The sequence below is a fragment of the Anolis sagrei genome, chromosome 1, assembly GCF_037176765.1.
Source record: "Anolis sagrei isolate rAnoSag1 chromosome 1, rAnoSag1.mat, whole genome shotgun sequence".
In the NCBI taxonomy this organism is placed as follows: Eukaryota; Metazoa; Chordata; class Lepidosauria; order Squamata; family Dactyloidae; genus Anolis; species Anolis sagrei.
The window spans coordinates 3,391,246-3,412,263 of record NC_090021.1 but is presented as its reverse complement, the minus strand read 5'-3'; the positions used below and the strand labels follow the sequence as shown (position 1 = coordinate 3,412,263).

At 45.5% G+C, this 21,018-nt stretch overlaps 2 protein-coding genes across 2 annotated transcripts in view; both read right to left on the bottom strand.

The window, feature by feature from the left end:
• Positions 1 to 10,556, bottom strand: part of LOC132761698 (zinc finger protein 135-like) — a 40,567-nt gene extending 30,011 nt beyond the window's left edge. Inside the window, exon 1 of the mRNA XM_067472642.1 lies at positions 10,502 to 10,556. The gene's annotated coding sequence lies outside the window, so the exon portion shown is untranslated. The remainder of the gene's footprint in view (positions 1 to 10,501) is intronic.
• Positions 1 to 10,558, bottom strand: part of LOC132761699 (zinc finger protein 420-like) — a 29,083-nt gene extending 18,525 nt beyond the window's left edge. The window contains exon 1 of the mRNA XM_067472424.1: positions 10,502 to 10,558. The gene's annotated coding sequence lies outside the window, so the exon portion shown is untranslated. The remainder of the gene's footprint in view (positions 1 to 10,501) is intronic.
• Between the last annotated feature and the right edge of the window lie 10,460 nt (positions 10,559 to 21,018).

The following is a 21,018-nucleotide window of genomic DNA, read 5'->3' as shown; positions in this document are numbered from 1 at the left end:
AGGAAACAAAGGCCAGGCTAATTCAAGCTGGCTAACTGCAACATTCACACTTGCTTTAAACATACAATGGTTCTTTCCTCTCACCCTGGACATTATTTCACAGGAATATTATACACTCCACTTGCTTGACCACCATCAGATCATCTGAAGATGCCAACCACAGATGCAAATAAAATGGAAAAAAGAGAAAATGCTGCTAGAACACGTTGGCCATACAGCCTGGAAACTGCATAACATTCGCTTGATTCCGGACGTGAACGTTTTTGACAATACAATGACAATAATAGTAATTCTATTTCTTACCCGCCTCGCCTTGTGTCTCAAGGTGGGTTAAGCATAATTAAAACCCATAAATAATATAAAAAATCCACACACACAAACACACACATATATATGTTGAATCTTATGTGTTTTAATAATGCTGTAATTTTATATTGTTTATGGGTTTTAATTATGCTGTGTGTGTATATCTATCTATCTACCTACTATACACATAATAAAAGTGAAAATGCATGTATGTGTGTATGTGGCGGAGGTGTCCTCGTACACAGACAGCCTCCCAACTCCACAAACAGGCTATAGTTCCAAGTGCTGAGTATAATAATAACAATAATAATAATAATCTTTATTTATATTCCGCTCTATCACCACGAAGGGACTCAGGCCTAATTCCAAACATTCAATGCCTGAATACAACAACAAGACATCCATACTAACGAAAATTAAACAACCCAACATATAAACACAAATCATAATAATACTAAAATTAAATACAGTCTCCAAAGGCACTCCCTCCACTGACATTGCTGGTTATAGTGAGCGCCATGAACATGTAACCCAACCCCAGCCAATGTCCTCCCCAAACACCCAAGGAATACTTTCATTCGGGGACCACTTCATCCTAAATGTTCTGTTTATTCTCCAGAATGGGCATCCCAGGGTTCCTTTCTCTCTTCAAATTTGCATGAATCCACCCACTGCCTCTCACTTAACCCTTTCCTACCCATTCCTATGGCACACAGCAAACAGCAACTGATCCGTAACTGAACAAGAGTTTGGGTAGAATTCACCATGATTTCAAGGAGTTGTAGTTCACCTACATCCAAAGAGCACTGTGAAACCAAACAACGATGGATCTGGATTACACTTGCCATAGATGATGAGATTTGCAGTACCTTCACTCAGTTCCAGAGACCACGGCAACCCACACAAATGACGGACCTGTACCACATTTGGCACACAGGCTCCCCATGATCAAGAGAACATACTGGAGATGTTTGGGGGAAAATTGACCTTCGTGGGAGTTATAGTTCACCTCCATCCAGAGAAACTGACCTCCACTGACAATGGACTGAGACAAAACTTGGCACAGAGAAGCCCCATGACCAACTGAACATAGTGTATGTGTTTGGGGAAATGGACCTTGATGTTGAGATTTGCAGTTCATCCTTATCCAGAAAGAACTGAACCCAGCCGACTTTGAATCTACACCAAACTTGGCACACAGACCCAACATGGCCAACTGTGCATACAGGTAGGGTTTGGGATTGAATGCCCTTGGATCTGGGAGGCGTAGGTCACCCTTATCTACAGAGCCCTGAACCCAGCCAACGTCGGATCTGGACCAAACTTGGCACATTGATCCAACATGGCCAACCGTGCATACAGGCAGGGTTTGGGGGTGCATGACATTGGCTCTGGGAGTTGTGGTTTTACTTTATCCAGAGAGCCCTAAACCCAGGCGATGTCACATCTGGCCCACACTTGGCACACAAACCCATCATGGGCCAACTGTGCATATAGGTCTGGTTTGGGGGTGATTGTCCTTGTCTTTGACAGTTATAGTTCACCTACAATCGAAGAGCATCCTGAACCCCGCCAGTGATAGAATTGGGCCAAACTTCCCACACAGAACCGCCATGCCTTGAAGGAACTCGCTGGCACGAGCCTCCCTCCAGCCTCACATGCTCTTTCTCGCTCATACATGCACACCACGTTGTCATGCGCCAAACACTCCTTCTCTCCCCTCCCTGCTCAGAAGCAGACCTCCCCTTGGCTGAGGCCAGCCAATCACAGTATGTGGGGGGGGGGTGGCTTTGGGGGCAAATAAGATATATAAAACAGAAAAAAGTAACTCAAACAGTTAAAAAAGGAAGAAAGAAGGGAAACCTCACAACCTGAGGATGCTTGCCACAGATGCAGGCGAAATGTCAGGAGAGAATGCTTCTAGAACATGGCCTTACAACCCGAAAAACCTACAACAACCCAAAGAAAGGAAAGCTGGGAACATGAAAAGATATATTGATTATCCAACCTTCGCTTATCCAACGTTCTATATTATCCAACGCAGTCCAGGGTGGGAGAAAAAAAGAACCCTTGCCTGTTTTGGTGCTAAATTCATCAATACGGAAATTACTTCATAACATTATTGTGTATTGAACTGCTTTTTCTGTCAATTTGTTGTAAAACATGATGTTTTGGTGCTTAATTTGTAAAATCATAACGTAATTTGACATTTAATAGAACTATAAATCCCCGCAACTACGACTCAGAAATGTCAAGGTCTGTTTCCCCCAAACGCCACCAGTGTTCACATTTGGACATATTGAGTCAATGCCCACCAAACCCTTCCAGTATTTTCTGTTGGTCATGGGAACTTTATGTGCCAAGTTTGAGTTACTTTTTTCTGTTTTATTGAAAACAAAATAAAACTTATTTGCCACAAGAAATAATGTAATTTCTTACTCGCCTCTCCTTGTGCCTTGAGGTTTATTTTATTTATCGTGTCAGGGCAACCAGTCGATTATATTACATTTCTAACAGAACAAAGCAAACAAACAGACAAAATACAAAATTTGTGAGTTTGGTAGTTGATGAAATGTCCTTTGACCAGTATCTGGCCCCTTGGGGTGCCTCTGGTGTTGCTGCAAGAAGGTCCTCCATGGTGCATGTGGCGGGGCTCAGGTTGCATTGCAGCAGGTGGTGAGTGGTTTGCTCTTCTCCACACTCGCATGTCGAGGATTCTATTTTGTAGCCCCATTTCTGAAGGTTGGTTCTGCATCTTGTGGTGCCAGAGCGCAGTCTGTTCAGCGCCTTCCAAGTCGCCCAGTCATCTGTGTGCCCAGGGGGGAGTCTCTCATTTGGTATCAGCCATTGGTTGAGGTTCTGGGATTGAGCCTGCCACTTTTGGACTCTTGCTTGCTGAGGTGTTCCAGCGATTGTCTCTGTAGATCTTAGAAAACTATTTCTAGGTTTAAGTCGTTGACGTGCTGGCTGATACCCAAACAGGGGGTGAGTTGGAGATGTCTCTGCCTTGGTCCGTTCACTATTGGCTGCTACTTCCCAGCGGATGTCAGGTGGTGCAATACCTGCTAAGCAGTGTAATTTCTCCAGTGGTGTAGGGCGCAGACATCCCGTGATAATGCGGCATGTCTCATTAAGAGTCACATCCACTGTTTGTAATGCTTTGAGGTGCATTACAGCATAATTGACAAGAAACAATCAGGGAATGCTAATCACTTCTCCAGAAAGGATTCCCCTGGGCAGCAAGACACCACATCTGAAACTGTCAGGCCATTAAACACTAGTCAAGGTGGCCAAGGAATCACAGAATCCTAGAGTTGGAAGAGGCCTCATGGGCCATCCAGTCCAACCCATTCGGCCAGGAAGCAGGACAATCGTATTCAAAGCACCCCCAACAGGCGGCCATCCAACCTCTGAGGATGCTTGCCATAGATGCAGGCAAAACGTCAGGAGAGAATGCCTCCAAACCATGGCCATATAGCCGAAAAAAAAACTACAACAACCCATCCAGCCTCTGTTTCAAAGCCTCCAAAGAAGGAGCCTCCACCACACTTCTGGGTAGAGTTCCACTGCTAAACAGCTCTCACAGTCAGGAAGGTCTTCCTCATGTTCAGGTGGAATCTCCTTTCTAGTAGTTTGAAGCCATTGTTCCACATCTTAGTCTCCAGGGCATCAGAAAACAAGCTTGCTCCCTCTTCCCTCTGACTTCCCCTCACATACTTATACATGGCTATCAACACAAAAAGGAAAGGAAAGGCAATAGGGACACATAGGAGTAACATAAAAACCAGGAGGTGGTACAGATCTCATCCCAAAAGCCATCTAGTCTGACCCCCTTCTACCACACAATGCAAGCCTGGCCAAGGGAGTGACACCCTTTAATAGTGGAAAGAACAATTCCTCTGTTTCACAGGCCTCTAGAGAAGGAGACTCCACCAGACTGTCAGGGCCATCTGTCAGGGGTGATTTGAATGCAATGTTCCTGCTTCTTGGCAGGGGGTTGGACTGGATGGCCAATGAGGTCTCTTCCAACTCTTTGATTCTACGACTCTCAGGGCCCTTCCACAAAGCAATATGACCCAGAAGACCAAGGCAGGAAATCCCACAACATCTGCTTTGTACTGGAATGTCTGTATCCACACTGCCATCTATCCCAGTTCAAAGCAGATAATGTAGCATTGTATTCAGCTGGGTAAAAGGGGCTCCAGGCAGTCTATATGAAATGTGCAAGGAACCTCAAAGGTCATCTAGTCCCACCCATTTCTGCTAGGAAGGAAGGCGCACAATCCAAGCCTTCCCAACAAATGGCCATCCAACCTCTGTTTCACAGACCTCTCAAGAAAGAGAATTCACCAGATTCCCAGGCAAAGTATATGAGATATGGAAGGGATCTCAAAGATCATCTAGTCTGGGCCCCTTCTGCCAGGGAGGAAGACACAATCCAAGCCTTTCCAACAGATGGCCATTTGGCTTCTGCTTAAGGACCTCTATAAATGCAGAACCCACCAGGCCCCAAGGCAGTCTGTATTACATTTGGAAGGGATTTCAAAGGTCAGCTAGTCTGACCAACCCCCCCCCCCCCCGCCCCCAAATCCCTTCTTACTTACTTAGGCGATCCCTCATTGGACGAGTAAGATGGTCTTCCATTATGGATTTCCCTGTGGGTCCGTAGGTGGCTGTGGAGCCCTATTCTTGCTCTGCATCTTCTTCCGCAGTGAGGGCATTGGTTTCCAGGTGGAAGGCGGTCCCGGTTGGGGTTGGCTTGACGCGCCTTCCTCCTGGCACGTTTCTCTCTTTCACCCTCCACTCGTGCCTCCTCGAATTCTGCAGCACTGCTGGTCACAGCTGTCCTCCAGCTGGAGCGCTCAAGGGCCAGGGCTTCCCAGTTCTCGGTGTCTATGCCAGAGTTTTTAAGGTTGGCTTTCAGCCCATCTTTAAATCTCTTTTCCTGTCCACCAACGTTCCGTTTTCCGTTCTTAAGTTCGGAGTAGAGCAACTGCTTTGGGAGACGGTGGTCAGGCATCCGGACAACGTGGCCGGCCCAGCGGAGTTGATGTTGGAGGACCATCGCTTCAATGCTGGTGGTCTTTGCTTCTTCCAGCACACTGACGTTTGTCCGCTTGTCTTCCCAGGAGATTTGCAGGATTTTCCGGAGGCAGCGCTGATGGAATCGTTCCAGGAGTTGCATATGACGTCTGTAGACTGTCCACGTCTCACAGGCATAGAGCAGGGTTGGGAGGACAATGGCTTTATAGACAAGCACCTTGGTCTCCCTACGGATGTCCCGGTCCTCAAACACTCTTTGCTTCATTCTGGAAAATGCTGCACTTGCAGAGCTCAGGCGGTGTTGTATTTCGGCGTCGATGTTGACTTTGGTGGAGAGGTGGCTGCCAAGGTAGCGGAAATGGTCCACATTTTCTAATGTGACACCATTAAGCTGTATTACTGGCATTGGAGAGGGATAGGCTGGCGACTGCTGGAACAGCACCTTGGTTTTCTCAATGTTCAGTGACAGGCCGAGCTTCTCGTATGCTTCTGCGAAGGTGTTTAGAGTGGCTTGTAGATCTTCTTCTGAATGCGCACAGACGACATTGTCATCAGCATACTGGAGTTCTATAACAGATGTTGTTGTAACCTTGGTTTTGGCTTTCAGTCTGCTGAGGTTAAACAACTTGCCATCTGTCCGGTAGATTATTTCCACTCCGGTGGGAAGCTTCCCATCAACAAGGTGAAGTATCATAGCGATGAAGATGGAGAATAGAGTTGGGGCGATAACACATCCCTGTTTGACACCGGATTCCACTTTAAATGGGTCACTTTGGGAGCCACTGCTGTCCAAGACTGTTGCCATCATGTCATCATGGAGGAGCCGCAGGATGTTCACAAATTTGTTAGGGCACCCGATTTTGTGGAGGATGGTCCAGAGAGCGCTGCGATTCACTGTGTCAAATGCCTTTGCAAGGTCGATGAATGCCATGTACAGGGGTTGGTTTTGTTCCCTGCATTTTTCTTGGAGTTGTCGTGCAGTGAAGATCATGTCCACGGTTCCTCTGGAGGGGCGGAAGCCGTTCTGGGATTCTGGGAGGGTGTCTTCTGAGAGGGGCAGAAGGCGGTTTGCAAGGATTCTTGCGAGGATTTTCCCAGCGGAGGTTAGAAGGGAGATACCTCGATAGTTTCCGCAGTCTGTTCTTTCCCCTTTTTTGAAGAGGGTGATGATGGTGGCGTCCTTGAAATCTGCTGGGATTTTCTCGGTCACCCACACTTTTTCTATGAGCTGGTGGAGTTGGTGTGTTAGCTCAGGTCCTCCCTCTTTAAAGATTTCAGCAGGGATCCCATCTGGTCCACTGGCTTTGTTATTCTTCTGTTGGCTGATGGCATTGCTGACTTCTTCCAAACTAGGCAGTGCTGCAAGCTCATCCCTGGTTTGTTGTTGTGGGATTTGTGAGAGGACCTCGTCGGCCTCTCACAAATCCCACAACAAATCCCTTCATGCCATGCAGGAATATACAACTTAAGCCTTCCAAACAAATGCCCTGGCAGTCCATATTCGATCTGAAAAGACTTCAAAGGTCATCTAGTCTGACCACCTTTTGCCAGGCAGGAATACACAACTGAAGCCTTCCCAACAAATGGCCATTCCATGGGGCTGAGTTCTATTCTCCGGCAAAGGTTGAATACATTGGAAATATTATATTACACAGAACATACATTAAAATACAAAGAAGTGAGCACAGCCTCCAAGATGCCGAAAGATGGGAAAGCCTCTATACATCTCTATCTATGTTGTCTACCTTACAGAATCATAGAGTTGGATGAGACCTCTTGGGGCATCCAGTTCAACCCCATTCTTCCAAGAAGCAGGACAATCGTGTTCAAAGCACCCCTGACAGATAGCCATCCAGCATCTGTTTAAAAGCCTCCATAGAAGGAGCCTCCACCACACTTCGAGGTAGAGAGTTCCTGCTGAACAACTCTCACAGTCAGGAAGTTCTTCCTAATATCCAGGTGGAATCTCCTATAGTTTGAAGCCATTGTTCTGCATCCTAGTCTCCAGGGCAGCAGAAAACAAGCTTGCTCCCTCCTCCCTATGATCTCCCCTCACATATTTATACATGGCCCTCGTCATGTCTCCTCTCATCCTTCTTCAGGCTAAACATGCCCAGCTCCTTAAGCCGCTCCTCATAGGGCTTGTTCTCCAGACCCTTGATAATTTTAGTACCCCTCCTTTGGACACATTCCAGCTTGTCAATATCTCTCTTCAGTTGTAGTGCCCAGAATTGGACACAATATTCCATATGTGATCTAACCAAGGCAGAATAGAGCCTGGGGAGCATGACTTCCCTGGATCTAGACACTATGCTCCTATTGATACAGGCCAAAATCCCATTGGCTTTTTTTGCCGCTGCATCACATTGTTGGCTCATGTTTAACTTGTTGTCATTCACACATACCTCCAACAGACAAGAGTTCTTTCTCCCACCCTGGACATTATTCCACAGATATATAAACCCCACTTTCCTAGTTTCCAACAGACCTCACAATCTCTGAGGATGCCTGCCATAGATGCACCCCCAACAGATGACCATCCAACCATCCAGGCGAAGCGTCCGGAGAGAATGCTTCTGGAACGTGGCCAGAAAGCCCGGAAAACACACAACAACCTAGTGATTCCGGCCAGGAAAGCCTTCAACAATACATAATCACTTGCCTAATTTCCAACAGACCTCACAATCTCTGAGGATGCCTGTCATCAACGTGGGCAAAACATCAGGAGAGAATGCTTCTGGAATGTGGCCAGACAGCCCAGAAAACACACAAAAACCCAGTGATTTCGGCCAGGAAAGCCTTCGACAATACATAATCACTTGCCTAGTTTCCAACAGACCTCACAACCTCTGTGGATGCCTTGCAACGATGTGGGCAAAACGTCAGGAGAGAATGCTACTAGGACATGGCCAGACGGCCCAGAAAACACACAACAACCTAGTGATTCTGGCCAGGAAAGCCTTCGACAATACATAATCACTTGCCTAGTTTCCAACAGACCTCACAACCTCTGAGGATGCCTGCCATCGATGTGAGCAAAACATCAGGAGAGAATGCTTCTGAAACATAGCTAAACAGCCTAGGAAACACAGAACCTAATGATTCTGGCCAGGAAAGCCTTCGAAAATACATAATCAGTTGCCTATTTTTCAACAGACCTCACAACCTCTGAGGATGCCTTGCAACGATGTGGGCAAAACGTCAGGAGAGAATGCTTCTGGAACATGGCCAGACAACCACCCAGGAAAGCCTTCGACAATACATAATTGAAACACATTATAAACATTACAAAAATTCCACAAACAAAAAAAAACATATTAAAACGTATTTCTATAAAATATCTATAGAAATAAAAATGTAATGTTCGTTTGTGGGATTAACAGAACTCAAAAACCACTGGACAAATTGACACCAAGACACCTAACAACCCAATGTATGCCCTTCACTCAAAAAAAAATCAATTTTGTTATTTGGGAGTTGTAGTTGTTGGGATTTATAGTTCACCTACTATAGAGCATTCTGAACTCCACCAACGATGGAATTGAACCAAACTTGACACACAGTTCTCCCATGGCCAACAGAAAATACTGGAAGGGTTTGGAGGGGAGTGTCCTTTGGTTTTGGAGTTGTAGTTCACCTACATCTAGAGATCACTGTGGACTCAAACACTGATGGATCTGGACCAAACTCTACACGAATAAACGATATGCCCAAATGTGAACACTGGTGAAGTTTGGGGAGAATAGAATCCTGACATTTGGGAGTTGTAGTTGTTGGGATTTGTAGTTCACCTACAATCAAAGAGCATTCTGAACCCCATCAACAATGGAATTGAACCAAACATGGAACACAGAAAATACTGGAAGGTTTTGGTGGGTATTGACCTTTTTGTTTTGGAATTGTAGTGACAGAATGTAAATGAAGTAAACACATAATCTATGTATATAAAATACATAGATGCATAATGAGTGCCTTAAAAACAAAAGAACCAATGAATGAAATCACACCAAATTTGGCAACAAAATGTCTCACAACGCAAGGAGTGACCATCACTCAAAAATTATGATTTTGTCATTTGGGAGTTGTAGTTGCTGGGATTTATAGCTCACCTACAACCAAAGAGCATTCTGAACTCCACCAACAATGGAATTGAACCAAACTTGACACACAGTTCTCCCATGACCAACAGAAAATACTGGAAGGGTTTGGTGGGCATTGACCTTGAGTCTGGGAGTTGTAGTTCACCTACATCCAGAGAGCACTGTGGACTCAAACAATGATGGATCTGGACCAAACTTGACACAAAAATTCCATATGCCTAAATATGAACACAGATAGGGTTTGGAGGAAATAGACCTTGATATTAGGGATTTGTAGTTACTGGGATTTATAGTTCACCTACAATCAAAGAGCATTCTGAACTCCACCAACGATGCAATTGAACCAAACTTGGAACACAGTTCTCCCATGACCAACAGAAAATACTGGAAGGGTTTGGTGGGCAGTGTCCTTTGGTTTTGGACTTGTAGTTCACCTACATCCAGAGAGCACTGTGGACTCAAACAATGATGGATCTGGACCAAAATCTACACGAATACTCAATATGCCCAAATGTGAACACTGGTGGAGTTTGGGGGAAATAGACCTTGACATTTGGGATTTGTAGTTGCTGGGATTTATAGTTCACCTACAATCACAGAGCATTCTGAACCCCACCAACGATGGAATTGGGCCAAACCTCCCACACAGAACCCCCGTGTGGGCCACAGCAACGCTAGTAAGATATAAAAACCTATTTCTATAAAATACATAATTAAAATAATACATGGAACAGAGATTAAAACACAAGAGACAAGAGTATTTAATATTCAGGCTGAAAACAGGGTGGGAAGCTGAATGCAGGCTCAGTAAGGAGACTCCAGAAGGGAATGCCCCCCCCTCTCTCTCTCAAGGCCTGGCCTCCAGGGAGGAATCCCTCAGGAAAGAGCAGGCCGCGGCTGAGTTGGGAAAGGAAGGCCTCCCTCCTTGCCTTTTGATCTGCCTGAGGCAGGGGAGGAATCCCTGGCCCTTCTCAGCCAGCTAGAAGAGTCCGAAATGGGTCCCGGATGGAAAACAGAGGCAAAGAGGGGGAAAGAGACTCCAAAATTCTCACCTTCTTCTTCTTCTTGCCCTCCTTCCTTGTTTACTTCCTCACTGAAATGGCGGCGACGAAGGGGGCGTGGCCTGGGGGACGTCGACGTGTCTCTGCCGCAAAGTGGGCGTGGCCACGGGGGAGGCTCACAAAAGGGGCGGGGCCTGCTTGTAAAAGGGGGCGGGGCTGGATGGCCTTTGGCTCTCCCTCCCACTCTGGGCTTCTCTTAGAATCCTAGAATCCTAGAGTTGGAAGAGACCTCGTGGGCCATCATCCAGTCCAACCCCATTCTGCCAAGAAGCAGGAATATTGCATTCAAATCACCCCTGACAGATGGCCATCCAGCCTCTGCTTAAAAGCTTCCAAAGAAGGAGCCTCCACCACACTCTGGGGCAGAGAGTTCCACTGCTGAACGGCTCTCACAGTCAGGAAGTTCTTCCTCATGTTCAGATGGAATCTCCTCTCTTGTAGTTTGAAGCCATTGTTCCATTGCGTCCTAGTCTCCAGGGAAGCAGAAAACAAGCTTGCTCCCTCCTCTATATAACTTCCTCTCATGTATTTATACATGGCTATCATATCTCCTCTCAGCCTTCTCTTCTTCAGGCTAAACATGCCCAGCTCCTTAAGCCGCTCCTCATAGGGCTTGTTATCCAGACCTTTGATCATTTTAGTAGCCCTCCTCTGGACACATTCCAGCTTGTCAATATCTCTCTTGAATTGTGGTGCCCAGAATTGGACACAATATTCCAGATGTGGTCTAACCAAAGCAGAATAGAGCATGGGGAGCATTACTTCCCTAGATCTAGACACTATGCTCCTATTGATGCAGGCCAAAATCCCATTGGCTTTTTTTGCCGCCACATCACATTGTTGGCTTTTCTTCTTCCTTCTCAAGGGCTGCCATGGCAAAGACATCTCCAGCTCATCCCCTGTTTGGGCATCAGCCAGCACGTCAACAACTTAAATCTAGAAATAATTTTCTAAGATCTACAGAGACACTTGCTGGAACACCCCAGCAAGCAAGAGTCCAAAAGTGGCAAGCTCAAACCCAGAACCTCAACCAATGGCTGATACCAGATGAGAGACTCCCTCCTGGGCACACAGAAGACGGGGCGACTTGGAAGGCGCTGAACAGACTGCGCTCCGGCACCACAAGATGCAGAGAAATGGGGCCACAAAGTGGAATCCTCGACATGCGAGCGTGGAGAAGAGCAAACCACTGACCACCTGCTGCAATGCAGCCTGAGCCCTGCCACATGCACCATGGAGGACCTTCTTGTGGCAACACCAGAGGCACTCCAAGTGGCCAGATACTGGTCAAAGGACATTTAATCAACTACCAAACTCACAAGTTTTGTATTTGTCTGTTTGTTTGCTTTGTTCTGTTAGAAATATAATATAATAGACTGGTTGCTCTGACACAACAAATAAAAGTGCTGCCAGGCTTTCTTGGCTGCAGACCATGTGCAGACCACTGTAATGTACCAGGTTTGTGGCACAGCTGTCTTGAGTGTCAGCTGCATTAAGATCACTTCTGACCACAAGGTCATGAGTTCGAAGCCAGCCCGGGTCGGAGTGAGCTTCCGACCAATTGTGTAGCTTGTTGTCGACCTTTGCAACCCGAAGGACAGTTGCATCTGTCAAGTAAGAAAATTAGGTACCACCTATGTGCGGGGAGGCTAACTTAACAAAATTTACTAGGCCTTAAAAAAGACTCCAGCAAAAAGCATGCGGGGAATGCCGAAGTACTTCATCAGTGTCATAGATGGACGATGAAAGCGACAGCTCCCCTGGCGGCCAGAAAAAGTTAAATAGCCTCTGACTGTCTGCAGAGGCGGCCCTAGGTAATCTTCAATGGTAAGGTAAAGGTTTTCTCCTGACATGAAGTCCAGTCATGTCTGACTCTGGGGTGTGGTGCTCATCTCCATTTCTAAGCCGAAGAGCCAGCGTTGTCCATAGACACCTCCAAGGTCATGTGGCCAGCATGACTGCATGGAGCGCCGTTACCTTCCCGCTGGAGCGGTACCTATTGATCTACTCACATTTGCATGTTTTTGAACTGCTAGGTTGGCAGAAGCTAGGGCTCACAGCGGAAGCTCACGCCGCTCCCCGGAATCGAACCTGTGACCTTTCGATCAACAAGCTCAGCAGCTCAGTGCTTTAACCCACTGCGCCACCGCGGGCTCCCATTAGCATTTTCAATGGTAAACCAAACAGTATTTTGCCCCCCCCCCCCCCCCCAACCAATCACTGATATATATTTTCTGTTCGTCGTGGGAGTTCTGAGTGCCATATTTGGTTCAATTCCATCATTGGTGGAGTTCAGGATGCTCTTTGATTGTAGGTGAACTATACATCCCAGTAACTACAACTCGCATATGTCAAGGTCTATTTTCCCCCAAGAGCGCCCCTGGGCAAAATCAACTATACCGCGAATGCTTACTTTGCGTAATGGGTTGAGCCGCCCCTGCTCTCAAGTCCCATCTACATATAACCCAGTTTCAGAATGCAAATTGAACTGGATTAAATGCAGTGTAGACTCATATAATCCAGTTCAATGTGGTTCAATTTGCATTATACCTATACCGCGAATGCTTACTTTGCGTAATGGTTGAGCCGCCCCTGACTGTCTGTCTATATGTGTTGTGTGTCTTTGGCATTGAATGTTTGCCATGTATGTGTACATTGTAATCCGCCCTGAGTCCCCTGTGGGGTGAGAAGGGCAGAATATAAATACTGTAAATCAATCAATCAATCAATGTTCAAGCAGCTCCAATGCCCAGAGACTCCCAGGCTGCACAGGCCCCACAATAGCATTCAGAGCAATCACAATAACAACTTGTACAGAGTGAAGAAGGGGAGCCAGGAAGACAGAGTTCCACCATGTCCCCTTCCTGCAGCAACAATATAGTCATACATAATACTAATATTCTGCTGTGCTAATCTATATCTATAAATCTGTAAGGGGCGTTCAACGGGACAGCAAAACTCAAAAAAAACCCCAACAAAAATTAACCAAAATTCCCATGCACATATCTCAACCTACAAGGTACAAACATATCGAATCAAAATAAAAAACAACACAACAACACACTCACAAAAGGACAAAACAACTGAGCATGCGCAATAGCGCAAAGTCCCCGGCGCGCACACATGGCCAAACGGCCAACGCACCCTCCGCACCTCCCTCCCCCCTCTGCCGAAGCCCCGCCCACAGCCACTGAGGCCCCGCCCCTGCACTCCTCCTCCTCCCCCCTCCGCCGAAGCCCCGCCCACAGACACTGAGGCCCCGCCCCTGCACTCCTCCTCCTCCTCCCACCCCCTCCGTTGTAGGTGCTGGGATTTATAGTTTACCTATAATCAAAGCATTCTGAACTCCACCAACAACGGAATTAAACCAAACGTAGCACACAGGACTCCCATGACCAACAGAAAGCACGAGAAGGGTTTGATAAACATTGGGAAGGAAGAAAGGAAGGAGGGAAGGCAAGAAAGAAAGAGGTACCGAAGGAAGGAAGGAAGGAAGAAGAGAAAGTAGAAAGGAAAGAAAAATAAAAGGAAGAAAAGGCAGGAAAGAGGTAAAGAAGGAAGGAGAGAAGGAAATAAAAAATGAAAGAAGGAAGGAAACATGGAGGGAAGAAAGGAGGCAAAGGAAGAAAAGGGGAGGGAAGAAGGAAAGAGAGAAGGATGAAACCAAGGAGCGAAAGAAGGAAAGAAAGAAAGAAAGAAAGAGGTAGAGAAGGAAGAAAGGAGAGAAAGGGGGAGAAAAAGGGGGAAGGAATAGGTAGGTACCTCTCTTTCATAATACGCCAGATATCTACCTCTACTTTGAAAAGATTTACTATAGGCCACAGCAACGCGTGGCAGGGTACGGCTAGTAACATAATATATTGTATACACATATAATATTGATATTATAATCTATATAAATAAAAATGTAATGTTCGTTTGTGGGATTAACAAAACTCAGAAACCACTGGACGAATTGACACCAAATTTGGACACCTAACAACCCAATGTATGTCCTTCACTCAAAAAAATTATTTTTGTCATTTGGGAGTTGTAGTTGCTGGGATTTATAGTTCACCTACAATCAAAGAACATTCTGAACCCCACCAATGATGGAATTGAACCAAACTTGACTCACAGTTCTCCCATGACTAATAAAAAATACTGGAAGGGTTTGTTGGGCAGTGTCCTTTGGTTTTGGAGTTGTAGTTCACCTACATCCAGAGATCACTGTGGACTCACACAATGGTGGATCTAGACCAAACTCTACATGAATACTCAATATGCCCAAATGTGAACACTGGTGGAGTTTGGGGAAAATAGAATCTTGACATTTGGGAGTTGTAGTTGCTAGGATTTATAGTTCACCTACAATCACAGAGCATTGTGAACCCCACCAACGATAACATTGGGCCAAACCTCCCACAAAGAAACCCCATGTGGACCACAGCAACGGGTGGCAGGGGACGGCTAGTGTAATCTATATAAATAAAAATGTCATGTTCGTTTGTGATATATTCAGAGCTCAAAAACCACTGGGGGAATTGACACCAAATTTGAAGACAAGACACCTAACAACCCAATGAATGTCCACCACTCAAAAAATTGATTTTGTCATTTGGGAATGGTAGTTGCTGGGATTTATAGTTTACCTACAATCAAAGAGCATTCTGAACTCCACCAATGATAGAATGGGACCAAACATAGGATACAGGACTTCCATGACCAACAGAAAAAACTGGAAGGGTTTGGTGGACATTGACCTTGAGTTTGGGAATTGTAGTTCACCCACATCCAGAGAGCACTGTGGATTCAAACAATGATGGATCTGGACCAAACTTGGCACAAATATTCCATATGCCCAAATATGAACACAGATGGAGTTTAAGGGAAATAGACCTTGACATTTGGGAGTTGTAGTTGCTGGAATTTATAGTTCACCTACAATCAAAGAGCATTCTGAACTCCACCAATGAGTAAACAGTATTTCTTGTTGTTTTTTTGTCAGTGTTGATGTGGAGAGTGTCTGGTTTGCCTACTCTGGAACATGCAACATGGAAATTGTCCTTCTTTAGGGGTCTGTTTCAAATCTATACTATATCTCTCTCTGTGTGAATCATTTCTATCTATCTAATCTATGGCTGGATGGCTCTTTGTCAGAAGGGCTTTGATTACGTTTTCTTGCCCTGGTGGAGGGAGTTGGACTGGATGGCCTTCAGTATTTTCTGTTGGTCATGGGGGTTCTGTGTGGGAAGTGTGCCCCATTTCTGTCGTTTGTGGGTTTCAGAATGCTCTTTAATTGTAGTGAACTGTAAATCCCAGTAACTACAAATCCCAAATGTCAAGGTCTGTTTCGTCCAAACTCCCATCTGTGTTCATATTTAGGCATATAGAATTTTTGTGTCAAGTTTGGTCCAGATCCATCATTGTTTGAGTCCACAGTGCTCTCTGGATGTGGGTGAAGTACAACTCCCAAACTCAAGGTCAATGCCCACCAAACCATTCCAGTGTGTTCTGTTGGTCATGGAAGTTCTGTATGCCATGGTTGGTTCAATTCCATCATTGGTGGAGTTCAGAATGCTCTTTGATTGTAGGTGAACTATAAATCCCAGTAACTACAACTCCCAAATGTCAAGGTCTATGTCCCTTAAACTCCATCTGTGTTCATATTTGGGCATATGGAATATTTGTGCCAAGTTTGGTCCAGATCCATCATTGTTTGAGTCCACAGTGCTCTCTGGATGTGGGTGAACTACAATTCCCAAACTCAAGGCCAATGTCCACCAAACCTTTCCAGTTTTTTCTGTTGGTCATGGGAGCCCTGTGTGCTAAGTTTGGCCCAATTCCATCATTGGTGGAGTTCAGAATGCTCTTTGATTGTAGGTAAACTATAAATCCCAGCAATGACAATTCCCAAATGACAAAATCAATCAGTTCTTGTGGGTTTTTTCGGGCTATATGGCCATGTTCTAGAGGCATTTCTCCTGACGTTTCGCCTGCATCTATGGCAAGCTTCCTCAGAGGTGAGGTCTGCTGGAGCTGGGGAAAAAGGGGTTTATATATGCCTCTAGAACATGGCCATATAGCCCGAAAAAACCCACAAGAACTGAGTGATTCCGGCCATGAAAGCCTTCGACAATACGACAAAATCAATGTTTTTGAGTGGAGGACATACATTGGGTTGTTAGGTGTCTTGTGTTCAAATTTGGTGTCAATTCCCCCAGTGGTTTTTGAGTTCTGATGGTATCACAAACGAACATGACATTTTTATTTATATAGATAACTGAAGCATTAAAATCAAACCCAGAGTTGGAAGACACCTCCTGGGCCATCCAGTCCAACCCCATTCTGCCAAGAAGCAGGAATATTGCATTCAAAGCACCCCTGACAGATGGCCATCCAGCCTCTGCTTAAAAACTTCCAAAGAAGGAGCCTCCACCACACTCCGGTGCAGAGAGTTCCACTGCTGAACGGCTCTCACAGTCAGGAAGTTCTTCCTCGTGTTCAGATGGAATCTCCTTTCTTGTAGTTTGAAGCCATTGATCCATTGCGTCCTAGTCTCCAGGGAAGCAGAAAACAAGCTTCCTCCCTCCTCCTCCCTGTGGCTTCCTCTCACATATTTATACATGGCTCTCATATCTCCCCTCAGCCTTCTCTTCTTCAGCCTAAACATTCCCAGCTCCTTAAGCCGCTTCTCATAGGGCTTGTTCTCCAGACCTTTTATCATTTTAGTCGCTCTCCTCTGGACACATTCCAGCTTGTCAATATCTCTCTTGAATTGTGGTGACACAATTGTGGTGGCCAACTGTAAACACATTTGACACATTTCCTCCACCACAGACAAGCATCTCAGGATTCTTGTGGGTTTTTTCGGGCTATATGGCCATGTTCTAGAGGCATTTCTCCTGACGTTTCGCCTGCATCTATGGCAAGCATCCTCAGAGCACTCTGACCTCCTTCAATAGTGGACCTCTGAGGATGCTTGCCATAGATGCAGGCGAAACGTCAGGAGAAATGCCTCTAGAACATGGCCATATAGCCCGAAAAAACCCACAAGAACCTAGTGATTCCAGCCATGAAAGCCTTCGACAATACATTGAAGCATCTCAGGGTTCCTTGGGTGGAATTCGCATGACCCCGCCCACTGCCACTCCCTTAACCCTTTCCTATGGCACACAGCGAACAGTGAGGAATGGACCAGCAACTGAACAGACTGGAGAGGTTTGGAGGACTGACTCTACAGGATGGAAGTTGTAGTTCATCCTGCATCAAGGCAGAGCACTCTGACCTCCTTCGATAGTGGACCTGGACAATTTAGCACACAGACCCATGGTGGCCAACTGTAAATACTGGCATGGATTCGTGGTAACTGCCCTTGGCATATGGGAGCTGTAGTTCATCCTTATTCAGAGAGTACTGAACCCAGCCAACGACGGATCTGGACCAAACTTGGCACACAGATGCAACATGGCTAGCTGTGCATACAGGCATGGTTTGGGAAGGACTGACCCACGATTCTGGGAATTGCAGTTCTCCCACATTGATATGTTTTTTCTAATGGGAGAATTCTTTAAAAAAAACAAATTAAGGACTGCCCTTTTCTAATAAATAGTGTTATTAATTACCGTATATACTCGAGTATAAGCCGACCCGAATATAAGCCGAGGCACCTAATTTTAGCACAAAAAACTGGGAAAGCGTATTGACTTGAGTATAAGATGAAGGTGGGAAATGCAGATGCTACTGGCAAATTTCAAAATAAAAATAGATACCAATAAAATTATATTAATTTAGGCATCGGTAGATTAAATGTTTTTGAATATTTACATAAAACTGTAATTCAAGATAAGACTGTCCAACTCTGATTAAACCATTATTCTAACCTTCTATAATGTAAATATGCTTACATATCCTTCCAATAATAATAGAGTAAAATAATAATAATAGTGTAAAATAATAAATGTAATAATAGAGTAAAATAATAAATGTAACAATAACAATAATAGAGTAAAATAATAAATGTAAAAAATAACAATAATAAAATAAATGTAATAATAACAACAAAGTAAAATAATAAATAACCTTGACTCGAGAATAAGCCGAGGGAGACCTTTTCCGCCTAAAAGAAGGACTGAAAAACTAGGCTTATACTTGAGTATATACAGTAATCTAATGATATTACCTAACACACCAAAATTAACAACGCCTTTTTCAAATAACCCGGGCGTTAAAGCTCGTGCGCCAGCTGCGCCCGTATCTTGGGAAGTCTGACTTGGCCACAATGGTCCACGCTCTGGTTACATCCAGTATTGACTACTGCAACGCTCTGTATGTGGGTTTGCCTCTGAAGACTGCCCAGAAGCTGCAATTAGTCCAACATTCGGCAGCCAGATTACTAATGGGAGCTGGTTACGGGGAGCGCACAACTCCTTTGTTGTGCCAGCTCCACTGGCTGCCAATTAGCTTCTGCGCACAATTCAAAGTGCTGGTGTTAACCTACAAAACCCTATACGGTTCTGGCCCGGTTTACCTGTCCGAATGTATTCTCCCCTATGAACCATCAAGAAAATTAATTAATCTTCTGGTGGTGCCCTGCTCTCGGTCCCGCCACTTTCGCAATCGCGTCTGGCGGGAACGAGAGACAGGGCCTTTTCTGTGGTGGCCCCTCGGCTATGGAACTGTCTCCTGATTGACATCAGATCTGCCCCCTCCCTCCTGACCTTCAGGAGGCTGGTGAAATCCTGGCTATGGAAGGAAGCATTCCCAGAGTAATGGTTGAAACCGGCTTCAGAACAAAGTTATCGACCACACATACGGACATGATTTTATCTTGGCAATTTGGCTTATTTGTAATTTTCATAGAATCATAGAATCAAAGAGTTGGAAGAGACCTCGTGGGCCATCCAGTCCAACCCCATTCTGCCAAGAAGCAGGAATATTGCATTCAAATCACCCCTGACAGATGGCCATCCAGCCTCTGCTTAAAAGCTTCCAAAGAAGGAGCCTCCACCACACTCCGGGGCAGAGAGTTCCACTGCTGAATGGCTCTCACAGTCAGGAAGTTCTTCCTCATGCTCAGATGGAATCTCCTCTCTTGTAGTTTGAAGCCATTGTTCCATTGCGTCCTAGTCTCCAAGGAAGCAGAAAAGAAGCTTGCTTTCTCCTTCTCCCTGTGGCTTCCTCTCACATATTTATACATGGCCCTCATCATATCTCCTCTCAGCCTTTTCTTCTTCAGGCTAAACATGCTCAGCTCCTTAAGCCGCTCCTCATAGGGCTTGTTCTCCAGACCCTTGATCATTTGAGTCGCCCTCCTCTGCACACATTCCAGCTTGTCAATATCTCTCTTGAATTGTGGTGCCCAGAATTGGACACAATATTCCAGGTGTGGTCTAACCAAAGTGGAATAGAGCATGGGGAGCATGACTTCCCTAGATCTAGACACTATGCTCCTCTTGATGCAGGCCAACATCCCATTGGCTTTTTTTGCCGCCACATCACATTCCTGGCTCATGTTTAACTTGTTGTCCACGAGGACTCCAAGATCTTTTTCACACGTACTGCTCTCGAGCCAGGCATTGTCCCCCAATTTTAATCTATATGTATTTTAACTTGTTATTATATGATGTTTTTAGATTGTACTATTAGCATTGATAATAAATAATAAAGAGTAGAGACATCAGACTGGCAACCAAGATCCATTGCCTAGTCCAAGCCATGGTCTTCCCTGTAGTCACCTACGGATGTGAGAGCTGGACCTTAGGGAAGGCTGAGCAAAGGAAGATCGATGCTTTTGAGCTGTGATGTTGGAGGAAAGTGCTGAGAGTGCCTTGGACTGCGAGAAGATCCAACCAGTCCATCCTCCAGGAAAGAAAGCCCGACTGCTCACTGGAGGGAAGGAGACTAGAGACAAAGTTGAAGTCCTTTGGCCACATCATGAGGAGACAGCAAAGCCTAGAGAAGACAATTATGCTGGGGAAAGTGGAAGGCAAAAGGAAGAGGGGCCGACCAAGGGCAAGATGGATGGATGGCATCCTTGAAGTGACTGGACTGACCTTGAACGAGCTGGGGGTGGTGACGGCCGACAGGGAGCTCTGGCGTGGGCTGGTCCATGAGGTCACGAAGAGTCGGAGACGACTGAACGAATGAACAACAACATTAGCATTGAATCCTTGCTGTAAGCCGATCTGAGTCCCTCTACGGAGGTTGAGAAGATCGGGATATAAAAGTTATAAATAAATAAATTGCTGGGTACCCAAGCTAGTAATATATGATGATAAATTGTACAGTTCACTGAGTGGCCACCACAACAAACTACAATAATAAATCGGTTGGGGGGGGGGGGGGGCAAAGTGCACTAACAAATAAACAGACAGACCTGGATATTTCAATTCAATTCAAGAGAGATATTGACAAGCTGGAATGTGTCCAGAGGAGGGCGACTAAAATGATCAAGGGTCTGGAGAACAAGCCCTATGAGGAGCGGCTTAGGGAACTGGGCATGTTTAGCCTGAAGAAGAGAAGGCTGA